The following is a 20,269-nucleotide window of genomic DNA, read 5'->3' on the forward strand; positions in this document are numbered from 1 at the left end:
CGCTGGGCCTGCGTGTCCGGAGCCTGTGCTCCGCAACGGGAGAGGCCACGGCAGTGAGAGGCCCGCGTACCGCAAAAAAAAAAGAATGCTCACAAGTGCTATCTTACAATTTCCCTCACAGCTTCCCCATCATTATCCCCATTTTGCCAGTGAAAAATTCTGAGAGGAAAAACAGTCAAGTGTTAGTGTAGGAACATTGGTTTCTAGAGAAATAATATCTTAGGAGGGCTGCTGCCTCGGTCAGACCCCTACTGTAAAGCCTGGAGCATAAAAGAAAAGAACAAAGGTGTGAAGCTGATGGTAGTAGATGACCTTGTTCCCAAAATGTGAGTGAAGAGTGATGATTGACAATGAGGAAGACACACTGCAGGGAGTATCTAAGCGGGAGGGGTGATGGAGCTTCTGCCAAGAGCATCTCAGGGCGCTCAGATTGGACGCCCGGTATGTGTGGACACCAACCCTATGGGAATGCCGCTGTTACATAGTAGCTCTCTGAGGAATGTTGGAAAGGTACTGGGGAAAAAAAAACAGAAGCAGCAGCCAAGATTTAGAGCTTTCTTGGGACTCTCACAGAGCCACCTGTTGGGAATACAGTTGTACTTTCCAGGCAGCATACGGAAAACATGAAAGGAAAATTAAGGAAGACAGTGTACCAATTATGTGCACCACTTAGGGTTTTTTTTTTTTCACAGTCTAATAAACTGTAGGGTGCTCCACTTATGTATGAGTATAATATAATAAAAACCCAGATAACTCATTGGATTTCTACTGCCTTTTATTTATTTATTTCAAAGTGTTTTTTTTAATTGAAATAGAGTTGATTTACAATATTGTGTTAGCTTCAGGTGTACAACAGAGTGATTCAAAATTTTTATAGATTATACTCCATTTAAAGTTATTATAAAATATTGGCAGTATTCCCTGTTCTGTACAATATACCACTGTAGCTTATGTATTTTATTTTATTGTATTATTTTTAACGTAAAGATAGGTTAAAAAGATTTAACCTATCTTTTTTATTAAAGTATAGTTGATTTACAATATCATAGTAGTTTTAGGTGTACAACAAAGTGATTCAAAATTTTTATAGATTATACCCCATTTAAAGTTATTATAAAATATTGGCAGTATTCCCTGTACTGTACAATATATCTTTGTGGTTTATTCATTTTAAACATACTAGTTTGTACCTCTTACTCCCCTACCCCTATATTGCCCCTCCCCGCTCCCCTCTCCCCACTGGTAACCACTAGTTTGTTCTCTATATCTCGGTGGGGGTCTGTTTCTATTTTGTTATATTCATCCTTTCGTTATGTTTTAAATTCCACATGTAAGTGATAACATATAGCATTTTAGCATCTAAGCTAAGAATAAATTGATGCTTTGCAATACAAGAATATTTGTGCTGTGGGTCAGGGGGGAACAAGGCTTATAAAGGTATCTTTAAATTCATGAAAGGGATGATTTCCTAAATTAACACTAGAGTCCCGACTGAATACAAATGTCAAGAGCATTTCATTTTCTTTGCCATCTTACCAAGTGGTGGGGGCAGGTGCTGGGTGATGATAAGTAGGCATTATTCTTCTGAGGTTCAGAGTAGAGGTCTGTCCACTAAAATGTCCAAAAGTGATGACCAGTCCTGCTCGCCCCAGACTGCAGCCCACTTGTTAATGAAATCTCGTTTTCAACATGGTGAAGAGGTGTCCCAAGGCCGTTCCTTTTTTTTTTTTTTTTTTTTTTTGCGGTACGCGGGCCTCTCACTGCCGCGGCCTCCCCCGATGAGAAGCACAGGCTCCGGACACGCAGGCTCAGCGGCCATGGCTCACGGGCCCAGCCGCTCTGCGGCATGTGGGATCCTCCCGGACCAGGGCACGAACCCGTGTCCCCTGAATCGGCAGGCAGACTCTCAACCACTGCGCCACCAGGGAAGCCCCCGAGGCCGTTACTTTTTGAGAGCGACTGTAATCATTGTGAGAGTCAGTGTTACGCTAAGAAGAAATCAGGGGATGAGAAGTCAGGGTCTCTTGCAGTGTTTTAAATTGTGGTCCTAAACTGTGGAATTAGCTTTTCCTTGTTCTGGGTTTCACAACTTTGAGACAAAGGGAAATAACAGTGTCAGCCTGCCACCGACATCATGGGCTGGAAGTCTTTCATCATATAGCTTTCACCTAAATTTTTCTCCAAAATCAGAAGCACACAAAATATATCATGTTCTAGGTTATATCTTAAACAGCAACAGCTGTCTTCACAGTGGGGATTCTTCAACATTTAGGTCCCATGGCAAAAAGAGTAGTATCAACAGACCTAGTAAAACGTAATCTTTAAAAAAATATTATTCTACTTCTCTATCTACACATATATATTTTTTCTAATCTGGCCACTTCATTTTGTAAGTACTTGATAATGAAATAAAAATAGTTGTGGGATTGAGCCAAAGAAATATGTTGAGTGGTATTGGAAATGGCTCCGAACCCAAGAGGAGCAGGTGGAGTTGGGATGTGTGTCTGTGGTGGGGGGGAGGGCGTGATAGGGGGCGGGGCGAGAGGGGGCGGGGCAAGAGGGGCTTTCCAGGAAGTGCCTGTGTGGTAATAAGCTAATCAGACACAAATTGTCAGATTCCACAAACAACACACAGTTATATCTGAGTCAAGGGTACGCAAAAAATATTCATGGGTTAAACTTGATAAAATGTGATCACATCGAGGGGACAGAAAGTTATGTGGTCTTTTGAACCCTGGCCATGGTCCATGATGTGTCCAGAACTGCCCCACCGTTCTGACGAGGAGATGCCATCACCATATGTGGTGAAGCCCTGAAATGAATTCAATTCCAAGATCCACATCCTGCCTCCAAGGACCCCCTAGAGTCATGAAGACAGTTTCACACATGGATTCCAAGGCATAATGGATGGGCATTAAAGTATGTGGCTGGCAGTGCTCCTATGAAGAATCACTGGTGTCCTTTTTTCTTTCTTCTTTTAGAGCATGTTGACACATGTCCTCTTACATAAATAAGTGTTCCCATCTCCACTGACCTGTTCGGAAACATCAAGAAATTCACGTAGGGGAAAAACTCAGTTGTCTTTAGAAATTGAAAAAGTGCGTGTTTCAGAAAGAACTGGAGGGGGGAAGAGGCGTTTTACAGATGATCAATAAATTAGCATCTAATTTTTTACTAAAATAAGAACTGGCTATTTATATAGTCCAGGTGGAGATTGTGAGAAAGGAATTATAAGATGGGAGATGCAAAGAATCTTTGTATTTTGTTTAACAGCCAGAAGATCTTCAAGCAGATGTAAGATGCATGCCTTACACATCTGTGAATGTGGGTGATTATTATACAAAAGAATTGGCTTTCTTGGTAGCCAAGCAGATGATCTGTGTTTCTTCTACCTCTGTATTAACATTATTACTACAGTTACTGTAATTATTAGAATAGCATTGACATGCTTGACCAGTATAAATATAGAAGGAGCTATGTTTTAGCTCCTTCTAAGGACATATCCATCCAGAATCTAAGGACATAGCCATCACGTTGGCACTCAGAATCTAAGTTGCTAGTGTCTTGTCAACTAATGTAGAGTGAGACTAGGGCATCTTATGCCAGGAGCCATTATCAGTGTGGTATCAGCCTGGCAAACAACAGAAACTAGAGGCAGCAGCTGGGGCGTGGAGAGCATCTTTCTACTTGTTTCTGCATCTCTTAACTCTTAGGTGATGAGAGAATTTACAAAGAAGAAGAGGCTGCCTCTGCTCCGAGGTCCACCCCTCATTAACCCGATTCCTTTCCAGAATAATTCCTTTATAATTAGAGGTCGAGTTGTGTTGTTTTCCTGGAAAGATCTTAAGCTGTTGACAGCTGAGGTTACAGCCTGAATTTAACCATCGTCGGGGTCACAGATGCTTATGTTTTCACACAAGTGGCAATAATCATTTTTTAAAAATCTAATGAGTATATAAACATGAAAACCTCATGCTTAAATTGCCAAAGAAAACACATTTTTGCCTCTTCTTGGGCTCTGCACATGGAAGTCTTAATGCTCAGGCATGGCAGGAAGGGTCATGACAAGTAGAGAAGCTGGATGAACACCAGAAAAGAGAGACGGTCTAATCTTTGCAATTTTGTCAGTTCACTAAGTCATTTGTCATGTTTCATCACATCATCCTGAACGGTCTATTCCCCACTGGGGCCCAAGTGATCAGCCCTGAAGCTTTTAGCTTCCAATGTGATAGCAAGACCCTGTGTTCCCAGGAGCAGAGAAAAGGACGTTCAATGCTGGAAGCCCAAGGAGCCTGCACTCCTTTATTTAGCATGTCCTATGGGGATGACCCTGCTCTGGTAAACTCCCATTACAATGTGACTTATAGAGACAGTGATGGGCCAGGTGGAGGAGGCAAGACCATGCATCAGAGGTGTGAACTGCGTGTTATGGGCGGCCAGAGGAAGAGGAGGTCGTTTATCACTGAGAGGTACCATTGGGGGAACATTTGATGGCTGAGATGGGATTTGGGATGAAATCTGAAATACGTCAGATTTCAACCAGTGAAGTGAACACAGGCAGGAAGGGAATGCTGAGCTGGGAAAACAGTAAATACCTAAGGATGTGTTTAGGAAGCAGGCAGGTGGTTTGCTTGGCTTGAGCATCCAGGTTGAGGGAGAGAAGGCTGAAAAGAGGTTGGTACTAGTTCAGGACGTCTTGGAAAGCCAGAATAAGGAGTCTGCGCCCAATTCCATGGGCAGTGGGGGAGCTAGAGGAAGTTATTGCACGAAAGTGACAGACCTACAGTTCAGGAGGAGGGTAGTTGCTGACTGACACCCAGATACACCGTCACTGCCCCTGCCTTCTCTCCTGAGTTGGAGACCTCAATATCTAACTGCCTCTGGTGTCCCTCTAGCGGGATGTCTCATGTAGAATCTTGCGTCAGGCACGTCCAAAAGTTCTACCAGTCTAAACTCTTTCCTCTTTTCTGAGAAGCAGCACACCCACCCACTTAGTTGGTCAAACCAATCCTCCTTACATGCCCCATCTCTCACTTCCCACAGCACACCAGTCATCACATCTGATAGATTCTCACTCCTACTTCATGAACCTGATTGTTTCCTCTTATTCATTGCCATCCTATATCAGCTGATTCAATTCTATTTTTTTTCCTCCCTAGTCAGCCTCCATGTGGCCACTGGTTATTGTTTGAAAACAGATAAGCTCGTATGACTTGGAGATTCTAAAATCACCACTGGCTCTCTGTTACCAAAGTCTAAAACCATGCTTCTTACAGTATAATAAAAGAACCATCACAATTTGGCCTTTTCTACCTTTGGCCTATCTTAACACCTCTACCCCCAACACATCACACACCATGTCTGGGCTTGCATTTTCCAGGTATACATGCTTGTTCTCATCTACATGCTTCTACACAAAATGCACATTCGGCATGGCGTGTCCTTTCCCTGCTTGGCAATCTCCTACTCATCGTTTGAAACCCAACTGGATTCTTCCCTTTGTTTCCTCTTCAAAATGACCAGTCCATTCATTACTCTGTGCTCCTGTAGTGCTAGTGCATAGAGTGAGTAGTTTAGCACCTTTAATCTGTTGCATTTTAACAAGCTCTTTTCCCATATCTGCCTCTCCCACCAGGCTGTAAGCTGCTTGAAGGTAGTGACGTAGTCTGATTGACATTAGTTCTCCTGCTGCTGCCTGATATACAGGAGACTCTAATCAATGTCTGTGAAATGAATGAAGGACAGAGATGACTACAATCAGAATCACGGTGTGTGACGGATTCTTGATATGCCATTTCTTAACCCGGCTCTCAAATCTCCTTTAAATTTACTTTTTATTCTTCTGTAAAATGAGTTAGTAGAGATAAAACATCTAACACATTGTCTGCACTTGGCAAATGTGTCATTCCTACCAACACACACACACAACACACACACACATGCATACACATACACTTTTTTTTTTTTGGCGGTACGCGGGCCTCTCACTGTTGTGGCCTCTCCCGTTGCGGAGCACAGGCTCCGGACGCGCAGGCTCAGCGGCCATGGCTCACGGGCCCAGCCACTCCGCGGCATGTGGGATCTTCCCAGACCGGGGCACGAACCCGCGTCCCCTGCATCGGCAGGCGGACTCTCAACCACTGCGCCACCAGGGAAGCCCCACATACACTTTTTAAGAGAAATTTTATATCTCTTTAGAGAATAATAATTACCAATATAGCTTATGGATGAGAATGTGAAATAGGTAATGCATTTGATATATACCTTAGTCCCAGAATTTTAGTTGTTAGACTAACTTCTGATCCTGTAGGAAAACATCTTCCTTATATAAAATATTCAAATATTATATTGTTTATCTGTTTGCCATTTGAATGTTTTATAAATTCCTCTCCCCCCGTTTAGTATGTCCTTCCCATCTGCACCCACCTTCACTGCCAACAAGACTGGATTGGTTATTTGTTTGGGATTTTTTTGCAGCATTAGATTTAATGAAGAAGGAACAGTTTTCTTTGGTTGTATGTTTGGTCTGAAATTCATATCCTAAAATCCTCAGCAAGGAGTCATATTTGTCCCATTTGTCATCGATGACAGTTGCTGTGCTGATTTGTGCTCAAACTCCTCCAAGAGCTAGTTAGGTCATTTTTATCCAATTATGTTCTACAGCCAAAATCATTTTAATACTGTGAGACAGAAGAGGTTAGAAGAGTCCCTGTTTGCCTCAAAAATAAATTAAGATTCCTCAAGAACCTCCCACAAGTGCATGTTGGCAGTTGGTTTGAATGCCACGGCCCTGCCATACCTGACCTCCAGTCATCTTTCTTGTGCTCTTGCCAGAGAGGAATGTTTGTCCAGATGCATCTCACGACGTGATGTTGTCAAGTACAGAAGAACGACTCCAGTGAAAATAACAGATTTTTGAAAATGTAACAAGTACCAACTGTAGTTATGTTCATCTGGTTCTACTGACAGCAAGGCTTCTCTTTCTAATTAGTAAAAAAAAAAAAAAAAAAAGAAGAAGAAAATACTCAAGATAGGGAAGACTGGTGATAGCAATAGATACAGTTCCCAACAAGTCCCCAAGAGAGTTCTTCTAGGGTTTCTATCACTTTCCTCAACTGAATTATGGAAGAAGTGGCGTCACCTCAGTGGCGGGTCCCTGAACCCCTAAAAATTAAGGGAATAAGCAGAGATCAGTCAAGCAGGAACTCGGTGTTTTCATTTCCTTGTCTCAGCTTCAAGGGAAATGAGCTATGTGTGGTCCTCGCCTTCTCTGTTCTCCACCAGCCACCTTGAGAAACATTCCATGTCTACCTGTATAGCCAGGGTCTTCCAAGGATGCTGACATTTTCTGTGGGGGAAAATGCTCTAATTGGGTCTTCCCTTTCTTCCACTTCAAAAATTCGCTTGCACTCCAAGCTTATCTTTTCTCTTTTAGCACTCTATTCTGAAACACCTTCTCTGCCTCATTTGATGCAAATTTTATGACATTGCCTGGTGGCAACTTGCTGCTAAAAAGAGGCTTAGAAAAGGGTTGAGTTATGAATGTAGTAAAAGCAGTGAACTAGGAACATCAAGCTTGAGAGGAGTCTGGGTAAAACATTTGTGTTTGATGGTTTAATTGATCAGGATGTTAATTTGGCAGGGAAATAGGTAATACTTGATAGATTAATTTATCCAGATTTTATTTCTTCTTTTTAAATTTTACTGAAGTATGGTTGATTTACATTGTTGTGTCAATTACTGCTGTACAGCAAAGTGATTCAGTTATACATATATATATATTCTTTTTCATATTCTTTTCCACTATGGTTTATCACAGGATATTGGATAGAGTTCCCTGTGCTATACAGTAGGACCTTGTTGGTTATCCATCCTATGTATAATGGTCTGCATATCCAGATTTTATTTCTAATCCATAGTTAAGGATGAATTTGAAGGGTATTTAAAATATATCCTTAAGGGACAGGTTGCTGATGTAAATTGCTCTGAGGGAGGAGGGGAAGGTAGGAGAACTGAACTATACTCCAGCCTTAATGTTGAGTGCAGTAAGCCAGCAGAAGGGGAAAAAGCATGAAGGCAGGGCATGGAAGGTTATCCTTGGGAAACCTGAAAGTGACATACATCCCATCTCCTCATATTCCATTGGCTGGAATCAGTCACATGGCCGTGTCCAGCAGCAAGAGAAGCTGGGCAGTCTAGTCCAGCTGTGTGCCCAGGAAGAAGAGGAAACCAGCTCTGGTGAGCAGCTGGCTAATGGCAACAGAGGACCAGGGCCAAGACACAGCATCTCTGAGCCTGAGTTTACTACTCACTTGTAACCTGAAGGGGTGATGCCAAAGATTCCACCTGTATCTATAACATCTATGATTCCAAATGGACAGCAGATCTCTTATATGACTGCCACACCATTTGCAGTTAATTCTTTTTTTATTACTTTAATTGAAGTATAGTTGATTTACAATGCTGTGTTAGTTTCCAGTGTGCAGCAAAGTGATTCAGTTTTATATATATCCTTTTTCAGATTCTTTTCCATTATAAGTTATAGGTTATTACAAGATATTGAATATAGTTCCCTGTGCTATACAGTAGAGCCTTGTTGTCTATTTTATATATAGTAGTTTATATCCATTTGCAGTTAATTCTTAAAGAAAATTTCCAGCAATTAAACATTAAAAAAAAAAAAAAAACTAGTGAGAAGTGGGCTTTGGCACTTACGTTAAAGTGTTTCATCGGACTTATTGTTACCAAACGCAAGTTCAAGTTCGTGTGCCCAAAGCACAGTGAGGCCAGACAAAACCGAAACACGGGAGTTTGGGGCAAAGAAAGGTTTATTGCAGGCCAAGCAAGGAGATGGGCGGCTCTTGCCCAAAGAAATGGAAACATGTTATACTCTTAAAGGTCAGAGCCCTGAGAATAGGCTATCCTGTATATTTCAAGCTATGGGCAGCCTTCTTTTACAAAAGGTGCAGAGCTGGCATAACTAAACACGGGCAACAAAGCACAACGGTTAAAGGAAAAGGAACAGATCTAATATGGAGTCAGATTTGTTCTTCCCTATTACACTCTTTCCTATTCCCATTACACTGGATGAGGTAGGTTTTTCTTGTTCTTCTCTCCAGCCCTTTATACCCTTTCCTCTCTCCTACTTAACCCCCTCAGGCTTGTAAACAAACACAACAGAGACAAAAAGCTGAGAGAATATACCCACACCACCCTCACCCCTCCCCTCCAAGGTAATTTTGAATGCCAGCCAAGTCCCTTTAGGATGGAGGCCAGGCATTTTGGCAGATGCCTTTGGAATTTTGAAGCCAGAGTGCTGACAGTTGAGACCTTAGTGAATGGGGCTGCAGAGGAGCCAGTGCTGATTAACGACTTACACACAAGCTGCCCAAAGAATGTTGGCTCTTGCTGGGGTGGTGATGTCATCCCTAGCAACAGGTGGCAGCCCTCTTTCTCCGAGCCCTCCTCTCGGAGGTCCTAGTGTTCCCAAGCATGAATGAGGAACAATAAGGCCACCACAGGGTTAACTGCCACTTTCACTCACTCTTTTGTGGATCAGGGGCCTTTCCCATAGAAATGTTACTGGCTTGAACTGATTTCTTTTTTTCTGCTTCCCAAATGTCAGACTCTCATATAAAAGTGGATCGTGAGCGACTTTCGCCACCGAGGCCCTTTCAAGAGCAGCTAGTGATGTGTGTAAATAGAACCTGGCTCAGGGAAGGGTGGAGGGACGAGAGACTGCCTTGGGCTCCCTATTAGGAAAGATCATCAGAGAAGCATGAAGCCTGCCCTGGCTGGTGGGTTGGTATTTTGCCTTTTTTGTCTCCTCTGGTTTGGGAGTACAGTGTGTCTTCAGAACTGGGTGGCAGGACAACAAAGTTGTCAGAACTCACTAGGAGATCTTACAAAAGCTGCTCAGTGGACCTTCCCATAAGTCACCTGTCCCAGGACTGAGGTTGGCTGAATGTGACCTCAATCCATCACTCTCCATCCTGTTACCCCGGAAGGGAGCCTTTTACAGATGCACATCCTCAGTTCCTCTCGGGAACTCAGCACAGAAAGTGGAAAACACAAAGAAGAAGACGTGATCCCAGACTTAGAGAATGAACTTATGGTTACCGGATGGGGGGAAGGGTCGGGGGAAGGGATACTTATGGAGGTTGAGATTGACATGTACACACTGCTATATTTAAAAAGGATAACCAACAAAGACCTACTGTATAGCACAGGGAACTCTGCTCAATGTTATGTGTGGCAGCCTGGATGGGAAGGGAGTCTGGGAGAGAATGGATACATCTATATGTATGGCTGAGTCACTTTGCTGTGTACCTGAAACTGTCACAACATTGTTAATTGGCTATACTCCAATATAAAATAAAAAGTTAAAAAAAAAAAAAGGAAGAAGACGTGATCCTTGCCTACAGGAGGTTCGTTAGGTCTGTCAGAGAGGGTCCGGGGATCTCTGTTTTTAAAGTGATCCAGGCTGTTCTGAGACACTCTGGCCTCAGGCAGTGGTCGGGGTCTCCAGTGTAGAAAGAGAGATTGAACTAGAGAGGGAGAAATAACATGGGCTGTGGGCTCACACAATGTGGGTTTGAATTTGGATTCTACTACCTGAAAGCCGTGTGACCTTGATCAAGTCCTCACTTTCCTGAACCTGGCTCTCCAATAATCTGTAAAATGAGGGAAACAATACTTTTCTCTAGGATCATTGTGAGGTTTAGAATGAATGTGTGTCAAGCTCCTAGCACAGTGCCTGACACCAAGTAAATTGCTTAGTAAACGGGTCTCAGTTTCTTCAATCTCTTATCTGTAAAATGTGAGAGTTTGACTAGATGACATCTAAGCATCTTCTAAGCTTTAATATTCCACGGTGCTACTCTGACATTGGGGTCCACTTTCAGAGTGGGTTGTGTCCAAGCAGCATGAAAACGTCCCCAACCAGGGAAGGAGCCCCTTGACTGAGCTGCAGTACAGACGTCATAAACCAAGCAGGGTACTTGAACAACTCCAAAGGCTGTCTAGTGAGGACATAGCTGTCTTCAGTGACTTTAATTTACAGGATTACAAGGGGGCCTGTAAACCATCCCTGGCTTTCCGAGACATCTTTTATGGTACTTTCAGCCATGATTTATCTAGATCTTCTTTCAGCTTTTTGATGGTTTCACACTACTCTATGCCCTAAGATAAAGGGTCGAGGTTGACTCTTGCCATCTCAAGTAATCCCTTCTCTCACTTGCTGTACACTGACTCTTTCACCCTTCAGGGTTTGGGCTTGCTTTCAGACAGACAGACCTTCGCTCCAAAGCTTTCTAGCTTTGCGATTTCACATAGTCACTCAGTGCTCCTGAGTCTGTAGAGCGGTGATCACAAAATCTATGCTGTGCGGTTATGCTAATTAAATGAAATAATTCACTCCCTGCTGACAGCCGCCTTCTGAATTTCACTGGCACCGTGTTTACCATGTCCATGGCTTTGTGAATATACAGATTTTGATCCTAACCCTTCTCTTGTCTGTTCTTCCTAGACCTGGTCTGTCCTACACAGAATCCATGCTTTGGACACGTCAATTACCAGTTCCTTAGTACTTTGCCTGTCCCTGTTATGGCCCGTATGAGCAAACAGCCCATTTTTCCTATCTGAATTAGGAAAAGTTGGCTGGACTTCTTATCCAGAAGCTGGTGGCAATATAAAAATGGTAAGAGCCTATACTTTGCAGACAGGCAACCGTGGTTTCCAGTTCCAGCCCCATCACTTACTAGCTGCAGGCCCTAGGGCAAATCATTTTACAGAGTAAAATTCCCATCCATAAAATGGGAATAACCATGCCAGCCTTGCAGTGTGATGGTAGAGATTACATGAGAGTTAGCTAGTACTACTGCCCTTCCAAACAGGCAGCATGGACTGTAGACAGGAAATGGATCAGAAGTCAAAGACCTAGTTTCATCAACAACTGGCCATGTGACTACAGAGGAGCCGTTTAACTCCTCTGTGTCTGTTTTCTTAGCTGTCAAAAGGCATGATAAGTCTTCTCATATGGATACCACAGTGGTGCTTTCTGGCTAAAAGGAAAAACCAGAAGTTGTATCCTTATTTTTATTAATGTTCTAACGCTTCCTCTTGGCGCTGCCCAGAGATGGCTTTCATTCCTGATGACCTGGCATCTGCTTTCTAGACATGCTTTTAAAGCATGGGCAACCTCTAGTTTATCTTCAGTGAATGTGTTTGTAATAGGGGTGTTTCATTCCTTTGGGTTGAGATAACTGCTTTCCATTCTGGAGTATTCCTTAAAGCAGACTTCCTGTTCACAAATTTCACTTGACAAGATGCTGGTCAGCACTAAAACCAGTGCCTCTCCCTGCCCAATTCAACAAAACCACTGTGCAGCCTTTTCTAGATACAGATCAGCAACCGCATTACATGTTCCTTTATTAATGAAACACAGCAAATCGCACCCTTTTAGAGGATGCTCAAATTACCTCTGGAAGGAAGTACTTTGTTAATGAGCTGAACAGCCTCATTTAGGGGATGAGCTGTGTTGACATATCAGATGTCCTTTTGAGCCAGCGGGCCTGAGTGCTTGGGAATTGGGGCCAAATAGTGTTTCATGACAGTTTCCTGAATTCCATTGCCTGAAATTTTTTTGTAGCGAAGTGGGTGCTAGATTATTTACACTGTGATCGCATCTGCAGAAGAAATGGCTTGAATTGCAAAAGAGAAAAAGCATTTTATAAATGGGTCACACCTGTAGTGGGGAAGTGAGACAGGTTAGGGTAGACAAATTGGACACAAAACCACTCCATGTCTAGCCGGAGCTTACTCACAGGACAAGAGGAAGGCTCTGGAAGCCTCCAGTTCCCGAGCTGATAATCAATCATGTCACTTCCTTCCTCAAAACCCTTAAGTAGCTTACCATTGCTGTAAAAATAAATTTTAAAAAAGTCCAAAATCCAACATACAAAGCCCTTGCCTGGTCCTCTATCCTCAGCCCACCCCATGACTCCTTGGCTTGGTCTTCTGCAGTCACGCTGACCTCCTTTCTTTCTTTCTTTTTTTAAGATTTATTTTTTATTTATTTATTTTATTATTTATGTTTGGCTGCGTCGGGTCTTAGTGGTGGCTCGCGGGATCTTCGTTGAGGCATGCGGGATCTTTCATTGCGGCATGTGGTCTCTTCGTTGCGGTGCACGGGCTTCTCTCTAGTGGCGTGCAGGTTTTCTCTCCCTAGTTGAGGCGTGTGAGCTCAGTAGTTGTGGCACACAGGCTTAGTTGCCCCGAGGCACGTGGGATCTTAGTTCCCTGATCAGGGATCGAACCCACATCCCCAGCATTGTAAGGCGGATTCTTTGCCACTGGACCACCAGGGAAGTCCCCTGACCTCCTTTCATTTTCACTAATTCACCGAGTTTTTTTCCACCTCACGTTGCTACTACATACTGGTTACTGCCCAGAATGTTTCTCCCCTTCTCAGGCCAACTAAATTGTGCCTATTCTCCAGGACTCACCTTTAAGATCTCTTGCTTAAACTGGCCTCTGTACCCTGCAGTGTAAATTTGGCCCCCTTTTATCCATTTCATTGCATCCACTGATTTTCCTTCAAAGCACTTACTATAGCAACCCATCCTATGTGTGTGTGTTATTTGTTTAATGTGCATCTTTCCTACTGGACTGTAAATTCTATGAAGGCAGGCATTGTATCCGTTTTGCTCTTTGTTATATTCTTTTTATATCTGAGTGCTTAGGCAATAATAGAGGCTTATTAGATAATTTCTGGAATAAATTAATGAATGAATGAGGCCTTTGGCAGGGCTAAACACTAAGCAAGGACAAAATATGCAGTGGGTACCATCTCATCCCCAGACTCTCCATCAGTCTAATCATGGTTCACTTGACCCAGCACCCTGGCATCATTATCCCATTTGAAAGACCCTTTCAGAGTCAGGCCCTCCATCCATGTGGTCTGCAGGCTGCCCATTGCTGGATGGGCAGGAAAATCTAACAGATGCATCTTTAGAGCAGAAATGGGTTTTGCAGCGTTTCCAAACGTTGGAAACCTTGAAGTAAATACTGCTGAAGACTCTGCCCTTTGTGGGTTTTTTTTGGTTTTTTGTGTGTGTTACACGGGCCTCTCACTATTGTGGCCTCTCCCGTTGCAGAGCACAGGCTCCGGACACACAGGCTCAGCAGCCATGGCTCACGGGCCCAGCCGCTCTGCGGCATGTGGGATCTTCCCGGACCGGGGCACGAACCCGTGTCCCCTGCATCGGCAGGCGGATTCTCAACCACTGCGCCACCAGGGAAGCCCTGTCCTTTGTTTTAAATGGTCATGATTTACGGTGGGAAGTCTCTGGCAACCATATTGTTTTTATCTCTTTATGATCTAACCAGATATACAGATTTGGGTAGCTTGTTTTGAGGAGGGTGACCGTGACTGAACATGATCTGAAATCCTTGAATCAGAGGGAGAAACAGGGACATAATGATTATTCTTGAAAAACAAAGGAGAAATCTAGTGTTTGTCATTAAGTATTTGAATAGGTGCCGTGTAGAACAGGACAAGATTTTTCTGTGTTTTGCTGGAGGGAGGGCTGAGGTGAGCATTATAGGGATACACATTTTTATCCCTAGAAGGAGGAGCTTATGATCCCCTTTTAGATTCAAAAGTGAAGGATGATCTGTCATGACACTGTGAGTAGAATTCAGGTAGAGGTTGGTTGACTGTCTGGTAGGAATATTGCGAAAAGTATTCACGTACTGGCTCTGAAATGGACTTTAAAGCTCTTTCCAACTCTGGGAGTTAGTTATTCTTATTCTGCATGGGGTTATTCTTAAAAACCATTCATTAGTTTGATTTGGCTTTCGATTTAGGCTACTTTACTTCAGGCTTTGGGATCAGAAGGTCAGGCTAATTTTCTACAGTGATTTAAAAGGGGAATTAAATTGAAATTAGATTATTTCCTCATTTTCACATGACCAACTCATATTCAGTACTCGGCAAAGAAGTTATAAACTATCAAGCTTTTTCCAAGTGTCATTTTAATTTTAACTTTTACTGTTAAATATCCAATTATGTTCAATTCAACAAACACTAAGGAACACCTATTGTGTGTATTCATCCAACAAGCCTTTATTCCATATTTACTGTGGGTCAGACAGTATTAGACACTGAGGACATAGACTTTGTCATGAGGAACTCATGGTCAAGTTCAGACAAGTATCAGTATATCAGCAATAACAATCCTGGTGGTACGTGCCATGATAGATGTTAGCATGTGGCACCGTGTGGGTGCAAGAAGACTGTATAAGACATCCTGGGGGAGAATAAGGAATTAGGGAGGCTTCCAGGAGGCGGTTAACTGGTAGGCACCCAGATGCAAAAAAGGATGATACATGATTTCTCTCCTCCAAAAGTTTGCAATTCAGTTGGTATTTTGGCGTCTAGGAGATGCCTAAATGTTCACAAGGCGCTATGTTAGTTCATTACGTATTGGGCTATTATTTCCTTCGCTACAATGTGATCATTATATATTACTTTTGCACCTAGTCTGGACTCTAATTCTGCAATAAAAAAGTCTTAGGAGTCTGGGGCTTCCCTGGTGGTGCAGTGGTTGAGAGTCCGCCTGCCGATGCAGGGGACACGGGTTCGTGCCCCGGTCTGGGAAGATCCCACATGCCGCGGAGCGGCTGGGCCCGTGAGCCATGGCCACTGAGCCTGCGCGTCCGGAGCCTGTGCTCCGCAACGGGAGAGGCCACAACAGTGAGAGGCCCGCGTACCGCCAAAAAAAAAAAAAAAAAAAAAGTCTTAGGAGTCTGGAATGGAGACGGTCCGAAATCTGAAGATTGGTATGAAACCCAGGTGAGTGAGGAGCCCTTCTTGTGTGGTCCAGACAAGGTGCTGGATGTGATGTGGGAAGCAATGAGGAATTTGGAGATGTAGAGGACAAAGTACTGTGTCATTGGTGCCTCCGAGGACTGGGGGCTCCTGAGGTCTTGGGCAAGGAAAGAAAGGAAGAGGTTTCTGGACACGTGCTCTGGCGCACAGAGAGGTGTGGATCTGAGTGCAAAAACATTGAGAACCTGGGGTCCGTATGTCACTCCTCCCTTTTCCTCCCCTACCCACTCCAACCTGCCTCTTGGATCTGAATTGTGTTCCTTCACTTTGCTTCTTAAAGGCACATAGTGATCTAGGAAAAATGTACATAATTAGAGATTTGGAAGAGCAGGATAAATGTTATGTTTATTAAGATGTTTTCATAATTAGTGCGCCCTCTGGGAACAAGATCTGCTAGACTTTATTCCTGTTTCTCCTCTGAAACTGATCTTCCTCTGACTCCATTTTTTTATCCTTTTAATGGGATATAAATGCTTGTTAACCTCACAATTTAAAGACGTGTCCTGAAATTTGCTTCCTATGGCTTGAGTGGCTGAGAAATCTAATTCTCTAGCCAGAAGCATGCGTGTTACTCTTTGTGATCCTTGAGAAACATTTATTGTCCATTTGGTCTACTGAGAAGCCGAATGAACAGCAAGAAAAATTCATCTTCTTAGGTTCAGGGAGAATCTCACCTGCACGACTGCAGGGAGAAAAAAATTCCTAAGAGTACGGCTAAGGTCATTTGAGAATCTGCTCTTTGCGTTTGATAGCAGTGAACTTCTCAGGATAGAAATAGGACCTAAGTCCATCTCAACAGCACTTAAACTTAGAACTCAATGGATAGCAATTAGGAAAAAATTAAAGCGCACCCTGGAGGCTCCAAAAGTAAATATTTCTCTGGGCAGATGTGTTATAGCTGAGTTAACTGGGTGTTTGTGCAACTGCAATGAATCTGAGAGATAACAAACAGTCTTTATTGCCTGTAGATGTAGCCTGTGATTTCAAAATACATGTGGTGTTAAATGTTCCCAGTAGAGGTTCAGACAGTTTGCTGAGCAAACCGGAGCTGCTGCCAGGTTATAATCACACTGCCGTAGGTTATTTGTCCAATTCTAAATAATGAGGTTCCCATCATCCTCCATTTGAGGAGTGTTTATCTTATGAGAACTTGGGTCAAATTGAACTTAAATTTCACTTGATTGTATTCTCCGCTAAGAATCCTTCCTAGAGGAGTTAAACACATGATTGATTTCTCTCATATTATTGCTTGTTAAAAGTTTTCGCAGGAGAAAAACAAACGCTCTCCCCTTTTAGGTCAGTCGGGTGATTTGGGGTGATGCCTCCAGCCTCTTGCTTTCACAGGTGAGAAAGTTATAAGAGGATGCAGCTGCCTGGATACTCGTGTCTTTTCTGTTTTCATCCTGAGACCACTTGACAGGAGCAGCCTTTTGTGACATCCCTTCCGGGATGTAATAACAGGGGAGCAGGCAATAAGTGTAGAGGTGGAGGTTGCAAGCATCAGAAAAAAGAAACAGGGAATGCCTGTAAAGCACTGAAGGCAGCTATCTGTTCTGGCCTATGATCACTGTTGTTACCTTTGCTGTAATAGGATGCATTGCACCAAGATGAAGGCTCCACTACCAATGCGTGGTTTAGTTTTGGTCCAGCCAAGGCCAGGATAAGGCAGGTATTCACATGGGCTCATCACCTGCTATGCTCCAACCCTCATGCTTCATGCTTTTATGTGTATGATCGTAATTTATATTTACAGGAAGACATAAAAGGTTGGTATTATTCCCCACCTAACAGATGAGGAAAGAGAGTCTGCCCAATGGCACATGGGAAGTAAAGAGCAAGGCTTGGACTGGAATCTAGTCTGTTTGATTCTGGTCATCTTAACCTAGATTTGGCTGAGGTCAGCATCATTGCCACAAAGACACTTCCCGCTCAGGCACATGAAGTGGCAGGCGTTGTACCCAAATGGTCATACGTGGAAATTTCCCAAAGGAGTTAAGGACCCCTGGTGCATAGCCCAAAGGCATTCAATACGTTTTTGTAGACTCCATAAATGAGATGAAAGTTAGACTGGGTTTTGAAATAAGTACGGTTAGGAGAAGTGGATCTTAGTCAAAGCATGACTGTTTAATTACAGAATGTCTGTAGAGTCTATTATTATATAACCTTTTTTATTCATATCTCTGTATATGAAAACCAAGAGACTTTAATCACTGTCCTATTTTTGTTAAAGTAACACTTTTTATTTGAAATAGCTCTTTTAAAGTTGTCTTACTTAGAGCCTCTCATTTTCATTCATTCTCTCAACTGGCATTTATTAAAACCTATGTCTGGACACCGTGTAGAGGAGATTTAGGGCTAGAAAGGAAGCCTGGGAGCTGATCACAAAAGGGGCTGAACATCAGGTGGGGTTGAGACTTTGTACTCAATAGGCTACGAAGATACGGTGACAGGGATGATGATAAATGGATGAGCTACATGGTTAGAAGTTGTTATTATCCCTGTGAGAATGCAGACACTGAATCAGAGTGGCTATGTGACTTGCATAAGATTATAGAGTATATAAGGGGAGAAACTGGGGTTTAGCCTTGTTCTCTGGGCCCTGGAGTTTTCTCCACTATCCTCTGCTGCCGTCTTTCTTACCAAAGGCCACTAATGCCCTTAGCAAAACACCAGGGGCAGGGTCAAAAAAAAGAGAGAGCTGAAAACTTCTACCTGTGGGCTTGCCGCAGAGGAGCCCATTTACTCAGGTAGAAGATTACAACTGAGGGAATTCCCTGGCAGTGGTGATTAGGACTTGGTGCTTTCACTGCTGGAGCCTGGGTTCGATCCCTGGTCAGGGAACTAAGATCCCACAAGCTGCACAGAGCAGCCAAAAAAAAAAAAAAATTACAACTGAGCAGAAGGGATATGGATGTAAGAGGTGCCTGCCCAGAGGAGCAGAGAGCTGTTCTGATGATCTCATTTGCAGGAGATTAACATCAACTCTGAGATTTTAATTCAGTCCATTGACTCAAATGAGATTAGATCGCTTAACCCTCACACTGGCCTCTTTGGTCTGTGGTAGAAGTTACGTCCTCTCCCTGGAATTTCCGGCCAGCAGGGTGCTGACCTCCAGACATTGCTGTGGAACCAAACTTGTAACGGACCTTTCCTGACAGTTGACACTCCAAGCTCCTGGGTTTTTGAAAGAGAATAGAGGATTCTAAGATTTTCCTGAACTTCCACATATTCTTCCTATTTTCAAATTCATCATTTACTTGTTCAGTACGGACAGATAGTTAGGTAAAATTATAAAAGTTAAATATGTTTAATAACTATATAAGGAGAGAGTAAGGAGCACATCAATTCCTTCCTTGTTGCATTATAGGTGCTTTCAGGAGCCTTGAGCACCTGAAGCTCAAGGAGTTTGAGTCACTTGCTCAAGATCATTTAGCTGGGAAGTGGGGAAGCTTGGAACCAAACCTGGATCTTTCTTCACTCCCGTCCACTGTCCTTCAGGCTAGTTCCCAAATGGAGAGCATCCAGAAACTTTTAGTCATGTAATCAAAACCCATACCGAAAACGTTCACTGGGGAAATGCAAGTAGAATGAAAAGTATGCAAAATATTTAAAGGCAAGGACAGGAGAGCTTCAGCAATGTTTACAAGTATTTTTTCATAGAGGCATTTCTCCTTTCATTCAACAGTCATTTACTGAGGGACTACTATGTGCCAGGCAGTCTTCTAGGTGCGGCAGATATGACAGTGCATAAGAACTCGAAGCTCCTACCTTTGCAAGGCTTACATTCTAGAGAAGGGGACAGACAATAGATAAGTAAACAAGTAGGCAAACGATAATTTCAGACAGTAGGGTCAGAAGAAAATAAAACAAGGAGGGGGAGATATTAGATGTGGTGATCAGAGAAGGGAAGTGTTCTCTCTGTGGATGATATTTGAACTGAGGTCTGTGTGATGAAGAAGGAATCAGCCCTGCAGCTATGGGGAGTGGAGGGGGTGTAGGGAGATGGATCCTGGCCCAGGGAAGGGCAAGGGCAAAGGCTTAAAGCAGAAATAAGCTTTACATGTTCAATGTCAAGGAAGAATTGCTGAGTAGCTGGAATCTAGTGATAAATTACCAATTTTTTGGTGAATTGAGTTGAATTTGTTAAGTGTGAAGACTTTCTTTCAAAAGAAAGAGATGAGCAAGGAGACATGGAAGAGGACAGAACCTAAGGAGAGAAACCCTCAGAGAAGATCCAGCAGAATCCAAATTATATGGGTCTGGTCTTGGCAGAGTTCTTAAGAGAAGCATGGTGTTCGGATCCCTGTAGGGTATCCTTCGGTTAACTGTGGGGGGCAGGGGTCCCAGTGACACTTAATTGAATTGATCATACAACAG

At 43.1% G+C, this 20,269-nt stretch overlaps 1 protein-coding gene across 2 annotated transcripts in view; it reads left to right on the plus strand.

Annotated features, from left to right (window-relative positions):
* Positions 1-20,269, plus strand: part of FAT3 (FAT atypical cadherin 3) — a 565,154-nt gene that overhangs the window by 314,422 nt on the left and 230,463 nt on the right. The window lies entirely within an intron of this gene.

The sequence above is a fragment of the Aethalodelphis obliquidens genome, unplaced genomic scaffold (assembly GCF_003676395.1).
Source record: "Aethalodelphis obliquidens isolate GAN/ISIS:26980383/991018 unplaced genomic scaffold, ASM367639v1 scaffold60, whole genome shotgun sequence".
Lineage (NCBI taxonomy): Eukaryota > Metazoa > Chordata > Mammalia > Artiodactyla > Delphinidae > Aethalodelphis > Aethalodelphis obliquidens.